Source organism: Lampris incognitus, chromosome 16, assembly GCF_029633865.1.
Source record: "Lampris incognitus isolate fLamInc1 chromosome 16, fLamInc1.hap2, whole genome shotgun sequence".
Classification (NCBI taxonomy): domain Eukaryota; kingdom Metazoa; phylum Chordata; class Actinopteri; order Lampriformes; family Lampridae; genus Lampris; species Lampris incognitus.
The window spans coordinates 7,054,618-7,077,472 of record NC_079226.1 but is presented as its reverse complement, the minus strand read 5'-3'; positions in this window follow the sequence as shown (position 1 = coordinate 7,077,472).

Here is a 22,855-nt window from a genome sequence, read left to right as displayed (position 1 = left end):
AGGACCTTTTTGCTGTGAGGCGACCGCGCTAACCACTGTGCCGCTCAGCGTCAGACATGCCCAGTTTAATTCAATTAACCCAATTATCTGAACCACGGTAGTGGGGAGTGAAATTTAAAGGCAATTACCCGAAGTGCCCAATATCAAGTGTTCGATCACACTGCTGATATACATCCCGATTCAACTTGCAGGAAGTAGCAGCCTATACTTACTGTAGGTTGTGGTAACCATCCATAAACTACCCGGCCAGCACAAAAATCATAGATTATGGACAATCATGGACACTGTCTGACTGAGACACTAGGGGGCTTTATTGTTTAAAGAGTCCTCTTCAGTTGTCCCATAAGGCAATATTGTAAAGCCGAGTCCAGCAGTGGTCCCATGCGTGAGATCTCCAAAATGAGGCCGGTGAGTAAAATGAAATAACCGAGATGCACGATGAAAACAAAACCCAGGCTGTAAAAAAGCAGACATATCATTTAAGCAGCTGTTGAATTCCCAGACTATTTAGACCAGTTAAAACCCATCAGATCACTGAAAGAAGATGGCGTTATTTAAGTGTGGGAGGAAAAATCAATTCATCGCACAATGGCAACACTTAACTGTGACAATTTGGATATCACGGCATTTCCTCTGACTCACAACGCTGAAGCACAACAGACGCCGTTAAGAGGCTTGATGTTATGACTTCTACATCCCGTGAGTGTTTGAATATGAATTGTTTGAATGTTTACTCCAGGAAGTAGACGCGTGTTTTAAAGGGTTGTTGTGGGATTGCAATTTTCACATTTGACTTTAGACAAATCGTCATATTGAATCACAATATTTGCAGTATTGTGATATTTGTAAAATTGTGTTATGTTTCAATTCAGCACTGAAATATAGTTTAAATATTAAACCGGGAGGTACCTGAAAATTCCCAGCGCTAGCATTACTGCTGGCTAATGTTCGGTGTGAGATGTGGTCTGAGAGGGATTCCTCATCTCCTGCAGAAGACGAGACGTTCTCCATGCGCTCCATCACTACTGACAGGGCGCAGTTAGCTGGGGGAAACACGTACAAGAGAAAAGAGGAATATATCTCGGAGGTCAAATCGATGAACACGGGTCACGTGCGAGTGTCACTCAGCCCTAACAATGCTCACTACCTGATGACAAGATCAATTCTCTCTCGCACCCTCCCTTTATACGCCTAGCATGGAAATCAATCACAGAAGCCAAGCCTGACATAGGGGCTTTTCACAAGTGTGTGTGTGTGTGTGTGTGTGTGTGTGTGTGTGTGTGTGTGTGTGTGTGTGTGTGTGTGTGTGTGTGTGTGTGTGTGTGTGTGTGTGCGCCAAGATATAGAGGAGCAGTCAGTGTTTTGAGTGCGTCCACAACACATCATAATTCACTTTGGATTGAGCGCCCGCTAGCAAAATGAGAGTTTGAATGAATGGCAATCATTCTTTGGAGAGGTGTTAAAACAGGGATCAATGAGAATATCTTGATTTTGGCCTCAGAGGGTGTCCAGCGTACCCCACCCTACCCTACCCTCCACTCCCCCTCTCCGTCCCTCTCTCGCTCACTCTCGTTCTCTCTGTATTGCGCTCTCTCGCTCTATTGCACTCTTGCTCGCTCTCCCTCGCTTTCCCTCTCTCTCTTGCTCTCTCTCTCTCTCGTCAGAAATAAAAATGGATCCGCCATCACAGCTTTTCCATGTTGGAAGGAATCTGTGATTTTTGCACTTGGCATTTGCTTGCCAGATGGGTTTGTAAACACTGAAGTGAATGTTCGCTGGTTCAATACTGCTTGGTAGGGCGGCCATCATCCATCTTCCATGGTAAAACATTCATTTTTTTCCATTTCAAATGATTCCTACGAGATCGGTGTATAACAGTGTTATACACGTGTTGGCAGTTGTTCGTCATATTATTCTGCCTGTACATCATTTAAAGGGCATGGTCAAATCTCTAAAGAGTACTGACCATTTACCACTGTATTGTATGTTAAGGGATCCAATACACAATGCTGCTGCAACTGAAAGAGTGCATTTGTATGAGGTTTGGTCTTCCACAAATCAGGATGTGCAAAACTTTACACCATAGACTTCCTTCTTTTGCTGTTGTCTTGCTGCATGCTCAATAACCCAGGTAAGAAAATCAAAGCAGGTTGAATCAGTCCATCTGGATATAATGTTGATTGACAGATTCGTTTCATCACTCAACTAGGTGCTTACCCAGATAGCAAAACTGTTGTGGCCCAGACCCGTCCCACACCCGACACTTCATCCGGCCCACATACCTCGTGGAATGATGGCACTTGGGCGGTCCGCTCCTGTTTGCCAGAGCTGGGCCAGAACCAAGCCATAGCAGTGCCACATATTTGCCAAAGGTGGCCTATATTTGTTTTGTGATATTTTGGCCATTTTCACCATTTACCACTCGGGTCACATCCAGATCACATGTTGCCCAGAGCACCGCATCTTTGCCAAAAAAGGCCCACATTTGATTTGGCATATTTGGGCCAAATTTACTATTATACAAGTGGGCCACTTCAGGCTCACATCCATTTTGTCAGAGCCAGAAGAAGGCCATCAGTGCCGCATCATTGCCTGAAGTGGCCCACATCCGGATGCTACCTGGGTAACGACCGAAACCAACGACCAGTTTCAAATGCAAATATGGGCGTGACCAGTGGCCGAGTGTACTGTTCACAGAGGACTGGGGAATAGTTGCAATCACAGCACTGTGATGTCACTTAGTTGAGTGATGAAACGTATCTGTCAATAAACATTGTATCTCGATGAACTGATTCAGCCTCGTTTGATGTTCTTCAGCTGTTGTTTTATCAAACCACACCAAGGAATCATCCAGTCAATTAGTTTTCTTTTGGAAAATTTGCAAATATTTTAAATCAGGAGGGGATGCGGTCCTAAATCCCTTCGTTCTGATGCCCTCAGTCTTTAAAACAAGACTCTTGCAGTAAACTGGTTTGGTAGGAAAAAGATACGCAGGTTTACCCAAATCTCATAGAGCTGAGGACAATTAAGGGGTTTGGCTTGTTTAAAAGTCAAATATCCTTTTTTTTTTCCTGTTACAACAGTTCAATGCAACTTGTCATCGCTTCTCCTCTCAGAGGTGACCCACAACTGATCCGGCCAGGCCCACATCCTCCATATTTCCCCAGGCTGTGTTACAGCAGACACCAGAGCCACCGAGATAAACAAAAGAAAACCAAACACAAGTAAAGATGAAGATGCCCGTAGCAATCAAAGAAAGGTACCTCTGCTCTTGATTGGGGGTTCCTGAACCTTTTGATTCTGTGACCCATGTGCAGAGATACTTTCTGTCCCGACACCCACCAAATATTTTGTGAATTAAAATAAGTGAACATTTTTCATTATCTGTCAAAAAGTGAAATAATTAACAAGATAATTAACAATCCTTGCCATATTGTTCACGAACACAGTGTCAGTTAGGTGCCCCTTTCAGTCTTCAATTATGGCCTGCTAATGACCGACAGACAAGGACTGCCAACACTCATCATTATTTTAGTGATAGTTAGGAAACATTGTTTACACAGATCCAAAAAGTATGAAAATAATTGGTTTCTATTTTTTCTTTTTTTTTGGGGGGGGGGGAGATTTTGCCCCTTTTTTGCCCCTTTTTCTCCCCAAGCCGTCCCGGTTGCTGCTCCACCGCCTCTGCCGATCTGGGGGAGGGCTGCAGACTACCACATGCCTCCTTCGATACATGTGGAGTCGCCAGCGGCTTCCTTTCACCTGACAGTGAGGAGTTTCACCAGGGAGAAGTAGCGCGTGGGAGGATCCCGCTATTCCCCCCAGTTCCCCCTTCCCCCCCGATCAGGCGCCCCGACCAACCAGAGGAGGCGCTAGTACAATGACACATACCCAAATCCGGCTTCCCACCCGCAGACACGGCCAGTTGTGTCTGTAGGGGCCAAGCCGGCGGTAACATGGGGATTCGAACCGCCGATCCCCGGGTTGGTAGGCGACGGAATAGACTGTGACGCCACCCGGATGCCCCATTGGTTTATTTTCTTACTTTTTATTTAAATAAAAAACATCCTTGATCAGTGAAAACTGAGATAAAACGTGTTTACTGTGGACATCCTGCGGCCCACCCAGCCGCTGCGGCGACCCACAGTTTGAGAACCACTGCTGTAGCTGGTCATAACGTATCCATCAGGTATTAACATACAGCCTTTCTCCATGAACCTCATAGGGAGCAGTTAATGATGAAGTCCTGCGTGTTAACCTGTGAAATGTCAGCGGTTTCCCTGAACGCACGGTGGACGGGTTGAGACGAGGGACACCACGTCTAAAATAAGGTACTGGGCTGAGCGCAATCCATCTGCATCCATCTGTTCAGCGTGCAGGAAAATGATGAACGCTATTTGTGGATGGAGTCAATTAGAAACGTCATCCATCACCCTGCCATAGTGTTCAGTGCTGCACAGCACAATGGCAGTTCTGATGTGCACAACCGGGCTGTCCTCTTGGTATCTACCCAGTTATGCAAGTATATTCTCCTGGTCCGCACAGTTTTTTTTTTTTTTACAAAACAATAACTCACAATTGTGGAGTCTTTGATATGCACAATACTGCAGAGCTTCACTCCAGCTATCACATAATTCAGTCGTCTGTGTTACCGGAGATGTGAAACTGATGCAATGATGATGAGGTTCATGTGCAAACTGCCCGTTTTAATTTTCGGCATGTCGGCTAAGCGAAGAGGACAGTGGTTTAGTTTTGGGCTGCTTGCAACTGTTTTGTTGTCACCATTGTTCTTTGCCCCTTTGGGTATACTCGCCACAAAAAAAAACATTTTTAATTGCGCACCATTTCAGTTGCACCACAAAGATTCAGTTTCGTGCGTCCGGGTAGTGTGGCGGTCTATTCTGTTGCCTACCAACACGGGAATCGCCGGTTCGAATCCCCGTGTTGCCCCTGCTTGGTCAGGCGTTCCTACAGACACAATTGGCCGTGTCTGCGGGTGGGAAGCCAGATGTGGGTATGTGTCCTGGTTGCTGCACTAGCGCCTTCTCTGGTCGGTCGGGGCGCCTGTTCAGGGGGGAGGGGGAAATGGGGGGAATAGCCTGATCCTCCCACGTGCTACGTCCCCCTGGTGAAACTCCTCACTGTCAGGTGAAAAGAAGCGGCTGGCGACTCCACATGTATGGGAGGAGGCATGTGGTAGTCTGCAGCCCTCCCCGGATCGGCGGAGAGGGTGGAGCAGCAACCTTCATATACATAACGTAACATGACATAAACAGAGGTTGTTAATGTGACTGGTAAACACCAGTCGGCCTTTTCTTGTGGTGACTGAATCAAAGTGAAAGACTCAACGTCCTCCCACTCCCCAGATTGCAAGACTTCATCCGTCTTTTCCCACCTTTTTATCACGTTCTCAAGCTTTCTGCTTTACTGACGGTTGTGTCATTAACAACACAGGCTTCTCGGAACGGCGAGACAAAAGTCGGTATATTTCAACAGTTCATCCAAGAGGGACAGAAATATCCTCCAATTAATGCCGATGCCTAAATGTCACAATCTATACCGTTGTGCCACTTCATTTCATTTTCTGTGACATGTCCGCTCCAAAATGGCAGCGGACGTGTAACAGAGGCATCACGATGGAGAGTTTGCTACTCAGATGGTCCTGCTCCCCGTCTATAATCTGCATGAATCTGATCTTTAAGAGGTACCTAACAACTGAAGACAGTTCTTAGGAGTTGGTATTTTACTAGACTGTTATTTCCCTGCTGAAGTTGTGAAAACAGATCAGTTAAGTAACATTTATATGTAAAGTAAGCGGCCGGTCCTTCCCGCTCGCTGTCAGACAAGTTGTCCAGTCACTAGAAGTTTGTGTGATTACCGGAGGCAAGGGCACCTGCAACTGTGCTGTCTCAGGCAGAATTACAGCAGGGCTATCAATAACGGTTAGAGCGCGGCTAACGGCTCGCCGGCACAGGAGGCGCCAGCAGAGAGGAGTCACTTTGAGAAAAGTTGCAGCTCGCACACACTCCCACAACACAGCCGTCTCCTGAGGGGAGCATGTGCTCAGATGTGAACCACATCATAAACCTGGGTTCTATAACTCATAAACTGACATGTAATCTGTGTCCCAACACCGACTGTGTAGTGAGCCGTCTAAAGTGTCATGTTAGGTATGCACCTTTCCTTTTTTTTGTACCAACAGCCGTTCACTGTATTAGCGCGCTCTGTAATTGCTCCTCTATGTGCTTATTTTCATAGGTGCCACCAGGGTCTGTGATTCCCAGGGTCTGTGATTCCCGCCAAGTAGCCAAGTGTACCGGTGCACACATAAAAATGTGTCGAGTCTGCCACAAAAGGAGAAGAAGAAGAAGAAGGTATGTGCATATTGAATGTGGAAGAGCAAGTGATCGGCACTTAAAGACAAAGCTAAACGTTGTCCAACCTTTAGAGGTTCGATTACATGTTTGATATGGCTTGAACTGTTTCTCAACATGACTGTGGTGGATGATGATCAGTCTTCTCTCTGCAAAACATACACGTTACTGCTGGATTGTCGTGCTGGTGTTACACTAAAATCTGTGGCCACTAAAAATTGTGACCTGCGTGAACGCTTGGTTTTGAATGGAACTCTGGGATCCGGTATTGCTGCATCCATCAAAACTGTAGCAATTAATGTTAAACATTTTAAGTCAGCAAATGTGCATTTATAACACAAACGCTGTCTTAGATGCTGCCAACTAAGATATCTTAATTTGGCCAAATTTTAAGGCAGAATCATAAATATTCTTAATCGATAAGACAGGTCCACAACGCAATGTGACAATATGTTTCTTGAAAAAAATCCTTCAAGATGGCAAACCAAGGAAATGTGCCAGGCAGGCAACCCAAAGTCAGGGGCTACTACCTGAACTTACATATACCATTTTGGCTATGGGCTTAAAATTGCGTCATTAGCTACATATTTATAATTCATAAAAGCATCAGACTATGGAATCCGGATCGGTACGTTGTGGATCGGTAACGTCACTCTGATATCCGATGAGTGAATTACGTCAGTATCGGCACCCGATGCTGACCGGATCGGTCCCAACTCCCAACTCAATTAAAAGTAGTGAGAAGTATGTAGCCCAATGTAACAGAGTAGAAGTACATATATTTTATCACAAGTGTATTCGAGTAAGAGTAGAAATTATTCTGTAAAACAACTACTCTCAGAAGTACAATTTATTTAAAAAGTGATTCAAGTACATGTAACGGAGTAAATGTAATGTGTTACTACCCACCTCTGCCCATGTGGTTTCAACTGAGGTAGGATTTCACAGAAACACCATAGACAGAGATGCAAGCAAGTAAGACATACTCTGTCACCTTTAATGTGCTCAAACATATAAAAGTCTTGTATTCAAAGTCTTTAAGTGTTTCTGGTGTGTCAGCTTGCTTTTCTGGGTTGTCAGTTAGCTAAAAACATGATTCAGATAAGCTAACTTTAGTGCTGTTGATTCAGATAAGCTAACTTTAGCTCTGTTAAACTAGTGCTAAAGCGTCTCTTTTACAATGTCAATGCTAAGCATTCAGTTGGGATATCGTGTACATAATGCGTAATGTTAGCTACTCACATGAAAATGTACAGTCAGTGCTTCCAATTAAAAACTTCAGACAATGATCCCATTTTGTTTAATTAACAACTGTCACACATCTTAGTCTAAAATACTGTATTTTCTCAATGTGAGAATAAAACCTTGAATATGTTAAGAAAGCAGCGATGCTGTGAGGAGGTTGTTGACTATGTAATGTGTTCACATACATGCATGTATTGTTTTTGCGTAGTCGTAGTCACACAGAATATGAAGTAAGTGGCTCAGAATTCTGATGAGGTTTACAGGAGCATTAATGGGTCAAGGCCTGAGTCTACTAATTAAAAGTTTTCATGTTCGGACTAATTGTCTCCTGGGGCCATTCTTCTTGCAGTCCTGTAGATGAAAATGAATACTAATTCCAGGAGTGCCCAGAATCTGTAACTTAATTAACATTAATAAAAAAGAAGCATTGTTCAAAAGAGTGAACTTTTTTTCCATAGCCATACAAAGACATTGTATGACTCTGGACATTTCATTTTATTTCCGTTTTTACTTATTCACAGTGGGTCCCTGAGGCCAGTTCCTGTATGCATGATTGAGTTTTCTGTAAGATTTGTTTAAGTTTCATCATGTTTTTTTCCTTTGGCTTTTTTCTTTTTTTTGGAACAGTACCATTTAAGCATGCTTAAAATATTTTTCTTTTGAAATACCAGTTTTGTCGCTATAATCTGTTTTAGCTGTTGTGCTTTCACAACGCTCAGCGCTTTGATTTCTTGGCATGTTTTTTACGGTGCCTTGTGGGTGCAACAGGGTTATCAAACCAGCCTCGTAAAATCACTCGCATTCATTTATCAACCATTTATGGTGTTGAATATTTTATAATGAAACTACTAAAATTGATGGAATAATCAAATAAGTCTCATAAACTTATCAAGCATTAATTCTGGTGTTTAATGTTCTATAATTAAACTACTAGAAGTAATGGAGGAATCAGTGTTGCGCCGATTGCGGTACTTTGATTGGCAGGCGAGGGACTCAATAAATATTGTCACAGAACGGGCGGGACGACGACTTGTTTCAATGAAAACCATTTCAGGGACCAGGAACAATTTATTTTGTTATTTCACGTCATGTACTACGTACACAAAAGAAACGAAACTCTGTCTCCTCCAGCCCACAGCAGTGCGACACAACACACAAAAACACACATCCAAAACCTCCAAAAACAACACCACCAAAAACACACAAAAACAGAGAGAACAAAGAAAAACAAAAAAAAATACAAACAGCCAACAACACAGTCCACCCAGGACAACACAGTCTAAAATCTCAACCGTTCAGAGAACGAACGCCAGCCAGGATGACTGTCGGAACAGCCAGGCTGCATGGGCTAGCAGTTAGCTTAGCCTGCCCTGCTTCCATGTCCTTTCAGACCGCCCTCTGCGTTTCCTCTTCAGGTGCAGCTCCAGGCAGGGCCGTGGTCCTTGGGCCCATCGGACATAGCAGACCAGGCTCCCTTAGCCGATCCAATGCCAGCTCTCCAGCCAGACCCCTTCAACACACCTCCCCCGCACTCCACACGACAACACAAACGCAGACGCACAGACAAGGCTGCCACCAGACCACCTCAGTGTTTCCTCTCGGGCAGGGCCGTGGGCTAGCAGTTAGCTTAGCCTGCCCCACTTCCGCGTCCTGTCAGACCGCCCTCGGCATCTGCGCCTCGGGCACAGCTCCGGGCAGGGCTGCGGTCCCTGGGCCCACAGGACGCAGCAGATCAAGCTCTCCCTGCCAATCCAACACCACCAGCTCTCCCAGCCAAACGAAATCGACGATCAAAATAAAAACTTCACGCGATGACACAAACTTAGACGTAAACGTGGAAAAGACACTGCATACTCAGTACGGGGTGAGGCAGCTGCAAATGCGAGTTTGCGCTGCCATCTTCGTACACTTGACCTATGCCACTGAGTCCTTGACTAGACAGAGACACTCGCCAGCTAAGTCACAGATCACCAATAACTGTCCTAAACCAAGAACGTGCCCTGCGTGGACAAGCGCAAATTCGACCAGGGAAACCGTCAGTTCAAATCTGACTGGACTGATCAGTGCCCAGCGGTAATGTGGAGACACGTGGTCCTTTGTTCTCTTTGTTCTTCTGCAGAAAGGGTATCTCTGAACGCTGTGCATGCTCGGTCCCCAGCGAGAGACAGCGAATCTCAAATCTGCCGCACTTTTGTGGGTGAAATTGCTTCACCAGATACAGTATTACTGTAACCAATAACACTACGGTGTGAGGTGAGACTGTAGGTGGAGCTCACCTGTGAGGTTGAGCAAGGAGTTATGGGTATTGTAGTCCTCAGGCAGCACTGGTCCCTACATCCTCCAGGCATCCAGCTTCTTATTATAGTCATCATACAATTAGGCACCAGTAACTATTATTGGATCGTGATTATTCTGATTAAATGTAATTGGAGGTCTCTATCTCTAGACATTTAAACTGAGGTGAGAGCATGAAAGTAGAAAATACACAAGAGATTGCAGAGATTAGTGCTGTCAAGTGATGTTTATCCAAAGCCAACGACAAAGAGGGTAAAGGTCACCTGTCCATTATCCAAACCGCTTATCCTGCTCTCAGGGTCGCGGGATGCTGGAGCCTATCCCAGCAGTCATCGGGCGGCAGGCAGGGAGACACCCTGGACAGGCCGCCAGGTCATCACAGGGCTGACACACATTCACACCTAGGGACAATTTAGCATGGTCAGTTCATCTGACCTACATGTCTTTGGACTGTGGGAGGAAACCAGAGCACCCGGGGGAAACCCACACAGACTTACCAGTGTTGATCGCAATCTCCCCGCCTAGTTAGTCAAAGTCCTGGCTCACCCCCTCGTTCTCATTTTTCACCCCTTGATTTAGTGGCTTGTATCTGCACTCTCATACCCAATGGCCTGTTTCTCCACAAATGAAACAGGGGTTTTCTTTCCACGTCCACGTCCTCTCCCTCTCCCCCTTCCTTGCACTGCCCGGAGCTGTGCTAATGGCAGCTTCTCCGTCAATTCCGTGTTCTTTCTCTTCCTCTCTCTGTTCTTCTACCTATTCACCATGTTTGGCAGCAAGCTGGCGGCGCGCTGGACGCAGCGGCTACTGCGGCTTCCTGTTCAGTGCTGTTTTCTTTTTTATTTACATATTAGTTTTAAGTTTATTTACAAGTGTAGGTTAAGCGATCGTCTATAAAGGTATTTTCCCCCATTGGTATTGTTTTTATTTATTTATTTATTATTATTTTACACCCCCCCCCTTTTCTCCCCAATTATATCCGGCCAATTACCCCACTCTTCTGAGCCATCCTGGTCTCTGCTCAACCCCCTCTGCTGAGCCGGGAAGGGCTGCAGACTACCACATGCCTCCTCCCATACATGTGGAGTCGCCAGCCGCTTCTTTTCCCCTGAGTTTCACCAGGGGGACGTAGCATGTGGGAGGATCACGCTATTCCCCCCAGTCCCCCTCCCCGCAAATAGGCGCCCCGACCAACCAGAGGAGGTGCTAGTGCAGCGACCAGGACACATACCCACATCCGGCTTCCCACTCACAGACACAGCTAATTGTGTCTGTAGGGACACCTGATCAAACCAGGACCGGCGATCCCCATGTTGGTATGCAACAGAATAGACTGCTGCACTACCCAGATGCTCCATTTGTATCTTTGCAAATTTGCTGGCTCATTGCGACAAAATCCCCCATGCGCGTGTGGAGTACCTGTAATGCAAGGGCGTAGGTGTGGTGTCAACATTGGTAGTGACATTTTTTTAAACTTTTGTTTGAAGCTGTGCATTGTGTGTGTGTGTGTGTGTATGTGTGAGCTTGATTCTATAAACCTTTTTGTTACCTGCCATTTCCCTACTGTCCATACCCAAATCTGTGTGTAAATGTCCTGAACTGTTCAGCGAGGCGTCATTTCCCCAGTGGTTCAGATAAACGAGGCTGCAGCGTAATTAAATTTCTAACACTCATGCGTGTGCACTGTGTACAAGTGAACAGGATTGGCCCTTCATCTCCACAAATAAACGATGACAAAGTAATTTAACAGCGACTGTGACGGGGAGACGGGGAGATGAGCCGGGTGGCTCAAAGCTTATCCCCCGTCAAACTGCTGTCTTTCCATGTTCCTCATTACTAATCCTGCAGAACGAGGCAGGATTGAAACAAGTCTGCATCCTCCCCCTAATTGTCTCATCAGATCATTAGCATTGCCTCCGACTGCTGTTGAGGGGGAAGGATACATATTGTTGTGTCTGGCTCTCGACTTGGGTGGAATAAACCAACAATTATAAGAGCGGAAATTAAGAACCAGTGATTGAAACAGGCCTGCTGAATTCATGTGGAGTTTAAATCAGTGGTCATGAGAGTCAACACGGTTTGTGGATGAATGTCTCTGTAAAGATCTGACATGATGTGCAAAGACAGACGTATTAATCCACACAGACAGACACTAAACTGCTTCACGCATTTATGTCTTTTCAAACTTCAGTGTAAAATTGTCAGCTGGGACACCTGTGTCTCCGATGATGAAACTGAACTCATGTGCCTATGTTTTTTACAATGTGATTAACCTTTATGGCTACTACTACTACTACTGTCGGCTGCTCCCGTTAGGGCTCACCACAGCGGATCATCCGTGTCCATCTCTTCCTGTCCTCTGCATCTTCCTCTGTCACACCAGCCACCTGCATGTCCTCCCTCACCACATCCATAAACCTCCTCTTTGGCCTTCCTCTTCTCCTCTTCCCTGGCAGCTCCATATTCAGCATCCTTCTCCCAATATACCCAGCATTTCTCCTCCACACATGTCCAAGCCATCTCAATCTTGCCTCTCTTGCTTAGTCTCCAAATCGTCCAACCTGAGCTGTCCCTCTAATACAGTGTTTCCCAAACCAGTCCTCAGGGACCCTGTATCCTGCAGATTTTCTTTGCAACCCTGAATAGATACCTGTTTGTAGTTATTCAACCAATCAGCAATGATTTATGTCAGACTTGGCAAACCTCTCATAATTAAGTGCTGTGAGATGATTGGTTGAGTAAATACAAGCAGGGCTACCTATGCAGGGTTACAGTGAAAATCTGCAGGATAGGGGGTCCTTGAAGACTGGGTTGGGAAACACTGCTCTAATATACTTGTTCCTAATCCTGTCCTTCTTCATCACTCCCAATGAAAATCTTAGCATCTTCAACTCTGCCACCTCCAGCTCCACCTCCTGTCTTTTCGTCAGTGCCACTGTCTCCAAACCATACAACATAGCTGGTCTCACAACCATCTTGTAAACCTTCCCTTTAACTCTTGCTGGTACCCTTCTGTCGCAAATCACTCCTGACACTCTTCTCCACCCACTCCACCCTGCCTGCACTCTCTTCTTCACCTCTCTTCTGCACTCCCCGTTATTTTGGACAGTTGACCCCAATATTTAAACTCATATGCCTTCTTCACCTCTACTCCTTGCATCCTCACCATTCCACTGCCCCTCTCTCATTCACGCATATGTATTCCGTATTTCTCCTATTGACTTCTACTCCTAAACTTTATGAGATCTTGTAAATTAGGCTAAAATAACCCATCTCTTTAATAAAATGTCTGTGAATGTTCTCATTCATCCAGGTCATGGTTATCCAAAGGAGTTGAATCAAGTGCAACTGGACTTGGTATATATCCGTGAAGACGTTTCGCCTCTCATCCAAGAGGCTTCCTCAGTTCGTGCCTTTCTGACTAGCTTGGTCTAGTCAGAAAGGCACTCTTTAATAAAACTGTAATGACACTTAACTTTGCTAAGTAAGCCGCTCTTTCAGTCGCATTTGCTAAGGTTAGCGCTGACACTCCACGTGCTAATCCACAAATCCATACACTGCTGATTATTGCAATACCCTTCTCATCATTAGTAGCGCTCATCCCAATAAGCTAGTAGCAATCTCCAGGGCCTTGTGAGATAAGCTTTCATAGCTACCAAACAATTAGCACTATTAGCAGACCAACACATAAGGGAATATTAAGCTAAGCAGATGGGGAGAACATCAACACAGCAGAAAAAAGTACAGCGGCAGCAGCAGCACTCCTTGTTATGCTTTCAGAGTACTCGATGGCATGAATCATAAGAATGAGGACATGAGAATCTACCGAGTGCCGGCTTTTTCCCGCTGCATAGTTTTAGTTTCTGGTGTCTTTTTTTTTTGTACTTTTTTCCCGCCCTTTTTCCTTTTTTCCCCGCCATCCCGGTTGCTGCTTCACCCCCCCTGCCAATCCGGGGAGGGCTGCGGACTACCACATGCCTCCTCCGATGCATGTGGAGTCGCCAGCTGCTTCTTTTCACCCGACAGTCAGGAGTTTCGCCGGGGGCACGTCGCGCTATTCCCCCCAGTTCCAGTCCCCCACCCCCCCGAACAGGCACCCCGACCGACCAGAGAAGGCACTAATGCAGCAACTAGCACACATACCCTCATCCGGCTTCCCACCCACAGACATGGCCAATTGTGTCTGTAGGGACGCCCTACCAAGCCGGAGTTAAGACGGGGATTCGAACTGGGATCCCCGTGTTGGTAGGCAATGGAATAGACCGCTACCCGACCCTTTTGCTTATTTATCTTGATTAGTGTTGTTTCCAGTGACTTGAGTAGAGCTTTGTCTGTATTCGACACATGGTCCCTACTGTACCAGTATGGCTCATCATTTTCCCAAAACTATAGACTTTTTTTGGATGTCTTCATCAAAGGCGCTGCAGTTGTTGCCCCGGTGGGGGTGCAACGCAGGAGGACAAGTAGGCGAGCAGGGTCCCCCGGTGGGATTTCAACAGGGATGAGGAAGATTACATACACTTCTCCTGGGAGGGCTGCTAATTAAAAGCAAGTAAAAATCTCCCAGGACTGCTTTCTCTTCTGCCATCTGTATCACAAAGCTGGCTGTGTGAATTGATTTTAGACTGTCTGCTGGAATCATCAGCTTTCTTCATGAACTGTAAAGTCTTTTCTTCCCTCTTCTCTTTGCTTCCATGTTTACTGAAAGGTTAATTAAAGGAAATGTAAATCAATATAGTGCTGATGACCTTAAACCCACTTAAAATACAACTAGATTCTACCTACACGGGGATCTCCAGGTCGAATCCCCGTGTTACCTCCGGCTTGGTCAGGCGTCCCTACACACACAATTGGCCGTGTCTGCAGGTGGGAAGCTGGATGTGGGTATGTGTCCTGGTCACTGCACTAGTGCCTCCTCTGGTCGGTTGGAGCGACTGTTGGGGAGGGGAGGGTGAACTGGAGGGGAATAGCGTGATCCTCCCGCGCACTACGTCTCCCTGGGGAAACTCCTCACCAGATGAATAAATCAGCAGAGGCCAAAATCTAACTGTGCATTTATTTAATTCAAATAAATCCCAATTTTGTGATCAGCATAACGTGAACATTTTTCAGATGATTTGCAGGTGGAAGTATGTCTCGGTTCAAACCAGCTTCTTTTTGGTTGAAAAGCAACACATATTTAGACGGCTGTGGCAGGTTTAAGAAAAGGACAGCTTACTTCATTCCACCAGCCGCAGCATGGAGGCCTTGGAGTGCAAATCACAATGACAAACAGGAAAACACAATGGCAAATAGCAAAATACCACAGCAAATTGCAAATCAAATTAACAAAAGAGACAACAAAGCGGAAAACGCAACAACAAATTGTAAATCTCAACAGTAAAACAGAAACCACGACATTGTGTTTTCTGATTTGTGCTTGTGGTTTCTCTTTTGTTAATTTGATTTGCAATTTGTCATTGTGTTTTCCTATTTACCACTGTGTTTTGTGATTTGCTGTTGTGTTTTCCTATTTGTCGCTGTGATTTGCACGTAAGGCCCACCGGAAAGCATTTTAGTGAGACAATGGTAAACAATGTCAAATTCAATGTGTAACCTCTCTTTTCCCTGTTGCTATAAAGTACGCAAGAGTCACACTGGTATATTAAACTCATATACTGACCCTCTCCTGAGTCAACCCACACAAAGCCGCGGGTCCAGACAGAATCCCAGGCCGAGCCATCAGGGACTGCGCTGACCAGCTGGCAGATGCCCTTGCTGACATCTTCAACATCTCGCTGTCCCAGGCAGTCATCCCCACGTGTTTCAAGTCTAACACCATCATACCAGTGCCGAAGAAGTCCCCTGTGTCCTGCCACATTGACTTCCACCCTATTGCACTAACTCCCATCATCATGAAATGCTTTGCGAGGCTGGTCATGAAGCACATCAAGTCCAGCCTCCCCTCCACTCTGGACCCTCTCCAGTTTGCATACCATGCTAACCGCTCCACAGAAGATGCCATAACCTCTGCTCTTCATCCAGCCCTGTCCCACCTGGAGAGAAAGAACAGCTATGTGAGGATGTTGTTCATTGACTTCAGCTCAACTTTTAACACAATCACACCACAACACCTGATCGGAAAGCTGAGCCAGCTGGGCCTTAACACCTCCCTCTGTAACTGGGTGCTGGACTTCCTCACGGGGAGGCCACAGTCAGTGCAAATTGGCAAGATCACCGCCAGGACCATCACACTGAGCACCGGCGCTCCACAGGGCTGTGTGCTCAGTCCTCTCTTGTTCACCCTGCTGACTCACGACTGCACAGCATCATCCACCTCCAACCTCATTATAAAGTTTGCTGATGATACCACAGTGGTAGGTCTCATCAGTAACAACGATGAATCATCATACAGAGCGAAGGTGGATCAACTGGCGGCGAGGTGCAAAAACAACAACCTCTCCCTAAATATAGGAAAAACTAAGGAGGTTATTATTGACTTTAGAAAGACCAGCGCCCACCATACCCCCTGACCATCAATGGTATGGACGTGGAGAGAGTCAGCAGTGTTATAAGTTCCTGGGAGTTCATATCACAGAGGACCTCTCCTGGTCCTCACATGTCACTGTGCTCTCCAAGAAGGCCCAGCAGCGTCTTCACTTCCTGCGGCGTCTGAAGGAGGCGAGTCTCCCCCCACCCATCCTCATCACATTCTACAGAGGCACCATTGAGCGCATCCTGACAAGCTGTATCACTGTCTGGCATGGGAACTGCAAGGCCTCTGACTGCAAGTCCCTTCAGCAGCTAGTGAAGACGGCTGGAAAGATCATAGGAACTGTTCTCCCATCCATCCAGGCCATCTATGATGCACGGTGCACCCGGAAGGCTCTCGGCATCTTGAAGGACCCCATCCACCCTTCCCACATCCACTTCGCCCTTCTACCCTCTGGCAGGAGGTACCGGAGCCTCCGTGCTGCCTGCACAAGACTATGCAACAGTTTCATTCCTCAGGCTGTGAGGTTCCTCAACAGCTTGAACACTTAGACCTTCCACAAAATGACTTTTTGACCGTCTTACTCACTGTCCGTGTCAGGCGTGCTTCTGATGTTTAGGTATGTGAAGTAATTTTTGTTTTTAATGCATTTTTGGTTTTAATATTTATTGTGTGTTATTTGTTTTTATGTGGCACTGACGTCCATGTGAAACATAATTTCATTCTCTTGTATGTATGAGACATGCATATAAGGCAATGACAAATAAAAGCAGACTAAGTCTAAACAAACATAATCCTGGGTTCCCAGGAACTTTAGTATTATGGTTAGAAAAGATAAGTATTCAGACGAGGCGACTGCTCCCCCAGCCTGACTGACCCAGTTGTCCGGTGGTTCTTCTGCAGCCGTCAAAAGCAAAAGTACGAATCATTGCACCAAAATTGAAAATGATGAAATAATATAACTATAACTAACTGTAAATCGAGAGAAATTCAATGGTTGGTAGAAAATTTAATAAATATGCAAGATTAGTGAGTAAACTCCTGGATGATTTGAAAAAGTGTGGTTTCACAAATTCACACTCAAGGGCGGGGTGAGGGTTGGGTCACACACCTCTGATGAGAGAGCGTATTATTCTTTGTTTTGTTTTTTTAATTTCATATGCAGATTAAGTCTGCCCTGTGATAGACTGGCGGCCTGTCCAGGGTGCCTCCCCACCTGCCACCCAATGACTGCTGGGATAGGCTCCAGCATACCCGCGACCCTGAGTAAGGATAAGCAGTTTGGATGATGGATGGATGGATGTAGATAAGTCCTGACTGGTCGACATTACGTCAGCATTGACTTTACAAGGTTCAGGGCTGATTAAAAACAGTAGATGGCGTGTTGAGCCATTTTTGACCCACGAAATGCCGATTTTTATGAATTTGGTAAGAAATGTCAATATTGACACCAGCATTGATGTGTTTCATCACTGTACAGTCATATGATTCAGTTTACAGCTAAAAAAATACATGTAAGTGCGTAAAGCTACAGCTATGTTAGTTAGCCAAGACCACGTTGTCGTTGATTAAGGAGAAAATGCAGCTTCAACAGAAACTGAAACCTTAGCAGACTAAGATGCAAAAAAACAAAACAAAACAAAAAAACATATAATATGAACATACAGTTTTTAACTGCTTTATAATAGTTGGGCCAAACTCGGTTCAATTCTCCAAACACAATTTTTCCTAATCACTGTAGAAAAAATGCAGCCAGCACCTTAACTTGGAGTCATGGAACTCCCTGGATCTTTCCTGCATGCAGAAGGTCATATTTTGAAAGAAAACAGAGGATTCTGGGAAACTGAGTACTACTACCATATTGACATATATAGTAAAAAAACAGTGAGCAGGAGGCAATAAAGTATATTTTTACAGAGCCCTACAAAATACATCATATGAGACTTCCTACACACCGGCTTTTTTTTTTAGCTGCAATGACCAACCTCATCCATGAGGATCCCTGACTTCCTGAGAGACAACTCAGTAGGTACACATCTAGACATCGTAGCTACGTTTCCACCCAATTTTCAAGAGAACTTTTAAGTGCACTTTTCTAATCTCGCAAAAAATAAAATGCGAATTAGGTGCGTTTCCATCAGAGCTGTTTAAGCGAGTAAAATGTTGAACATGGTTTTACGTGTCCTGCATCATACCGATAGCAAAATTGCTGTGGCCCGGACCCGTCCCAAACCCGGCACTTCACCCGGCCTACGTACCACATGGAATGATGGCACTTAGGTGATCCGCTCCTGTTTGCCAGATCTGGGCCAGAACCAAGCCATAGCAGTGCCGCCTGTGCCACATATTTGCCAAAGGTGGCCCATATTTGTTTTGTGATATTTGGGCCATATTCACCATTTACCACACGGGGCCACTTCAGGGTCACATACAGATTACATGTTGCCAAGAGCACCGCATCTTTGCCAAACAAGGCCCACATTTGATTTGGCATATTTGGGCCATATTTGTTATTATACATGTGGGCCACTTCAGGCTCACATCCGTTTGTTAGGGCCAGAAGAAGGCCATCAGTGCTGCATCATTGCCTGATGCTATCTGGGTACGGTATGTCCGTACTTCAACACGCTGTGACCAAAGATGGGCCAATTAAGCTGAACAGTTAATCATGTGACTAAATTCTATTCACATTTCATTTTTCACTCAACAAATGCTTCCATCGCCCATCTAGCACTTAAACTCTTTATTGCCAAAAGCAAAAACCCCTCAAGCAAGCATATAAACTTTTTTTACAGTACTGAGGAAGTTTTACAAAACTTTGCCATTTCCATCCAGCTTTTCTAATACAATACAATACTTCATAGTGTGCATAAAAATCCTAACGGAGACATGCTATTGAGACAGCAGCGCTGTATGCACTCTTCTCTGCTTTATCTACAACTGCACCGTCTAAAATCTTCTGGAAAGTTCCCCAGGATTATTAAGCCAGAATGAACTTGCATATGGTGCTACTGATGAGTCAGAATACAGGTTGAACAGCCTGTATCCTGGTACATTAACAACAATAACCTGAAGGTCAATGTCAAAACAAAGTAGGAATATAGATTGGACTATACAGACAACCTGAAAGTCAATTTTAATAAAACAACCCCACCTGCCACCCACCCACCCTAACACATATAGACACCATAATCCCCACCATTCCGTTATCAGTCATGAATTCAGATTCATTCAAGTTCCTGGGCATCAAAAACTCCCAAGACCTCAGGAAACAAAACGTTGACTTCACTATCAGAAATGTCCAGATGAGAGTGTATTGTACCTCCACTGCTAGCTGAAGAAGTTGATCCTGTCACAGTCTGTGACACTGCAAAATGCAGCGCATCAAAATAGGTTAATGTGAAATAAACCCTTGCAAGGCTCAGCCTAACCTTGACGTTGCACGTTGTTATATTGATGCTCTGTAGGTGGAGCTGATCTGATCAGTTGATCTGGAGTGGAGGGAAAATTGGAAGTGGTTTTGCAGGAAGTAGGAGGGAGAGCTGGAAGGCGTCATGTTGAATTCATGGGATGTTTTCATAAGGGCAGAAATGGCCCTTATGAAAACATAGGCCATTTTCACTCTCTGTCTCTCGAGTCAGAGACGGAGAGTGAAAATGGAAATGAGATTGAGGACATGAGACGGTCTGAAAATAAGAAAAGGAGGAGAAATACATCGAATTGCCCAGGCGATTCTAGTCAGTCATTGGGAACAGAGAAGTACATAGCTCCTTGGGTTGATATCCATGACAAAAGAAGACTGGTTTTTCCAAGGACCCACATGAAGTCAGAAAGTTCGTAGGGAGAAAACTTGGTGATGTATGATCGATCGGGCCAAATAGAAGTGGGATGATTATCATTGATTGTATCTCAAAGCATCAGAGCGATAGAGCCCTTAAGATCGAGATATTTAGAAGTCTCTGTGTGACTTGCTTCCCAGTCGGATTCGAAGCAAAGAAGAAGGGAGTGATAAGTGGTGTGCCACTGTCAGTAGAAGCTGAGTCATTTCGGGATGTTGCTGGTGTGTGAGTGAGGCAAGAAGGCAAGAGGACCGTAATTCTGTGTGTTTGACCTTTGAAGGGGAATTGCTGGAGAGCGTGTGCCTTGATTATGTTTTTGCTGTCAAGAAGGTGGACATGTCGCTGCAGTATGTATGGAGTCAGGAGATGTGGGAGATGTGGGAAGGACATCTGCAATGTGAGAAACTGTGAAGTAGGGAAAGTGCAAGCAAAGTGCCTGCACTGCAAGGAAAATCATGATACGGGGTCAGCACAGTGTCCAAAAAGAATTAAGGAAGAGAAAGTGAACAAGATGAGAGCAGAAAAGGGGTTGTCATATGCTGAAGCTGCTAAAAGAATGCAGAGAAACAATGAGAATGATGTGAGACAAGAAGCTAAGGAGGACAAGTCAGTCAAAAAGCATGCCGAGTTTTCCTTTTGTAAGGATCAGATGAAGTGTTGGGCCTTTTTGGCAATGGTAATTAACTGTACTGCTGGAGTAGAAAGAAAATCAGACAAAATTGACATACTTGTAGATGCAGCAAGGACATTTCTGGATGCTACAACATCCAGAGATGTCCTTGCTGAATCTGAGAGGCTTTTAGTCCCTCTCAGAAACCTGAGAAATAGCTAGTTTAATCGAGAAGACTTTTTTTTCTATTAAATAGACATTCTGTTCCACTCCCCATTTCAGTTGGTGGCAGTAATGCACCAAATCGTTGTTTGTTGACCGCCCATGAGCCTAAAAAAGAAGAAGGAGGAAGTTAGGATGTGGAAAGAGAGGAAGGAGAGGTAAAACTTTTACCTCTCTAAGGAGGTGGAACAGTAATTATAATGCCACCACAAGTCTCTGCCTCAGAGGAACTCACTGTATTTTATATACGTTTGTAGTTGTGAGTTGAGCATGCATCAAGTTTGTAGTTGTGGAGTCAGACCGGTCTAGAATACTTGAAGTCTAGTTGAATGATGACTTGCCTCAAACATACAAATACACACAGGGTTGTCTGAGGCCTGGTAGGCCCACCTTTCCTCCATACCCAGTGAGATCGATCCATTAGGAGTGTCTCTTTTTTTTCTTTTTTTCTTTATTGCGATGCATTGCTGACATTCAGGTTTTGCTGTTATTGCTGTTTTGTGTTGTGCATTTTTGACCTTTTGGAAGTAACTCAGTCTGAGCAAAGACTTTCTTTTGGAATAGTTTTTGAGCTCTATTTTTGCATTTTGAGGGACTTTTTCTTTCTTTCTTTTGGACCCCCCCCCCCTTTTTTTTTCATCCAGCCAATTACCCCACTCTCCCGAGCCGTCCCAGTCACTGCTTCACCCCTCTGCTGATCCGGGAAGGGCTGCAGACTACCACGTTGCCAGCTGCTTCTTTTCACCTGACAGTGAGGAGTTTCGCCAAGGGGACGTAGCGCATGGGAGATCACGCTATTCTCCCCAGTCCCCCCCCCGCCCCCCAAACAGGCACCCCGACCGACCAGAGGAGGCGCTAGTGCAGCGACCAGGACACATACCCACAGCCAGCTTCCTACCTGCAGACATGGCCAACTGTGTCTGTAGGGACGCCTGACCAAGCCGGAGGTAACACAGGGATTCGAACCAGCAAACCCCATGTTGGTCGGTAACAGAATAGACCGCACACAACCCGGACACCTAATATTATCTTGTTGGCTTGCTTTAGAACAGCCTGTTCATAGGTAGACTGCAGGGTTAGATGTCTTATTGCCTCCCTCTCTCTCACAACCATCCATCCAGCATCTGCATCCAATATCATATAGTTAGCGCTTTGCCAGGGTTCTCTGAAGGTAAGCAGACAAGTAAAATAAAGGTACTACCATCATAACTGCCTTTATTCTTTAAGTAGGCCTAACCATGGCATCAATAACTTGACTCTTGTGTAGGTTAGATTTTAGGAAATTAGCCCATCTAATGCCTTGTACAGGCAATATTAGTCAAAATTCAAGTTGGGAATTATCCTGATAATATTTACCAACGGGTCTGAATATATACCAACCAGTCTGAATATATACCAACCAGTCTGAATATATACCAACCAGTCTGAAATGGCCTAATAACATATCACAATAATATCCACATCCATTCATATAAAACATTGTTGTAACTATTGTGAGTAGGACAAGACTTACACTAATTTATTATCCCTGCCAGTGTCATGCAACAATTTGGAGGAGGGGGTTTCCGGGTAGCGGGACGGTCTATTCCGTTGCCTACCAACACGGGGGATTGCTGGTTCGAATCCCCGTGTTACCTCCGGCTTGGTCGGGCCTCCCTACAGAAACAATTGGCCATGTCTGTGGGTGGGAAGCCGGATGTGGGTATGTGTCCTGGTCGCTGCACTAGCACCTCCTCTGGTCGGTCGGGGTGTAGCGTGATCCTCCCACGCGCCACGTCCCCCTGGCGAAACTCCTCAC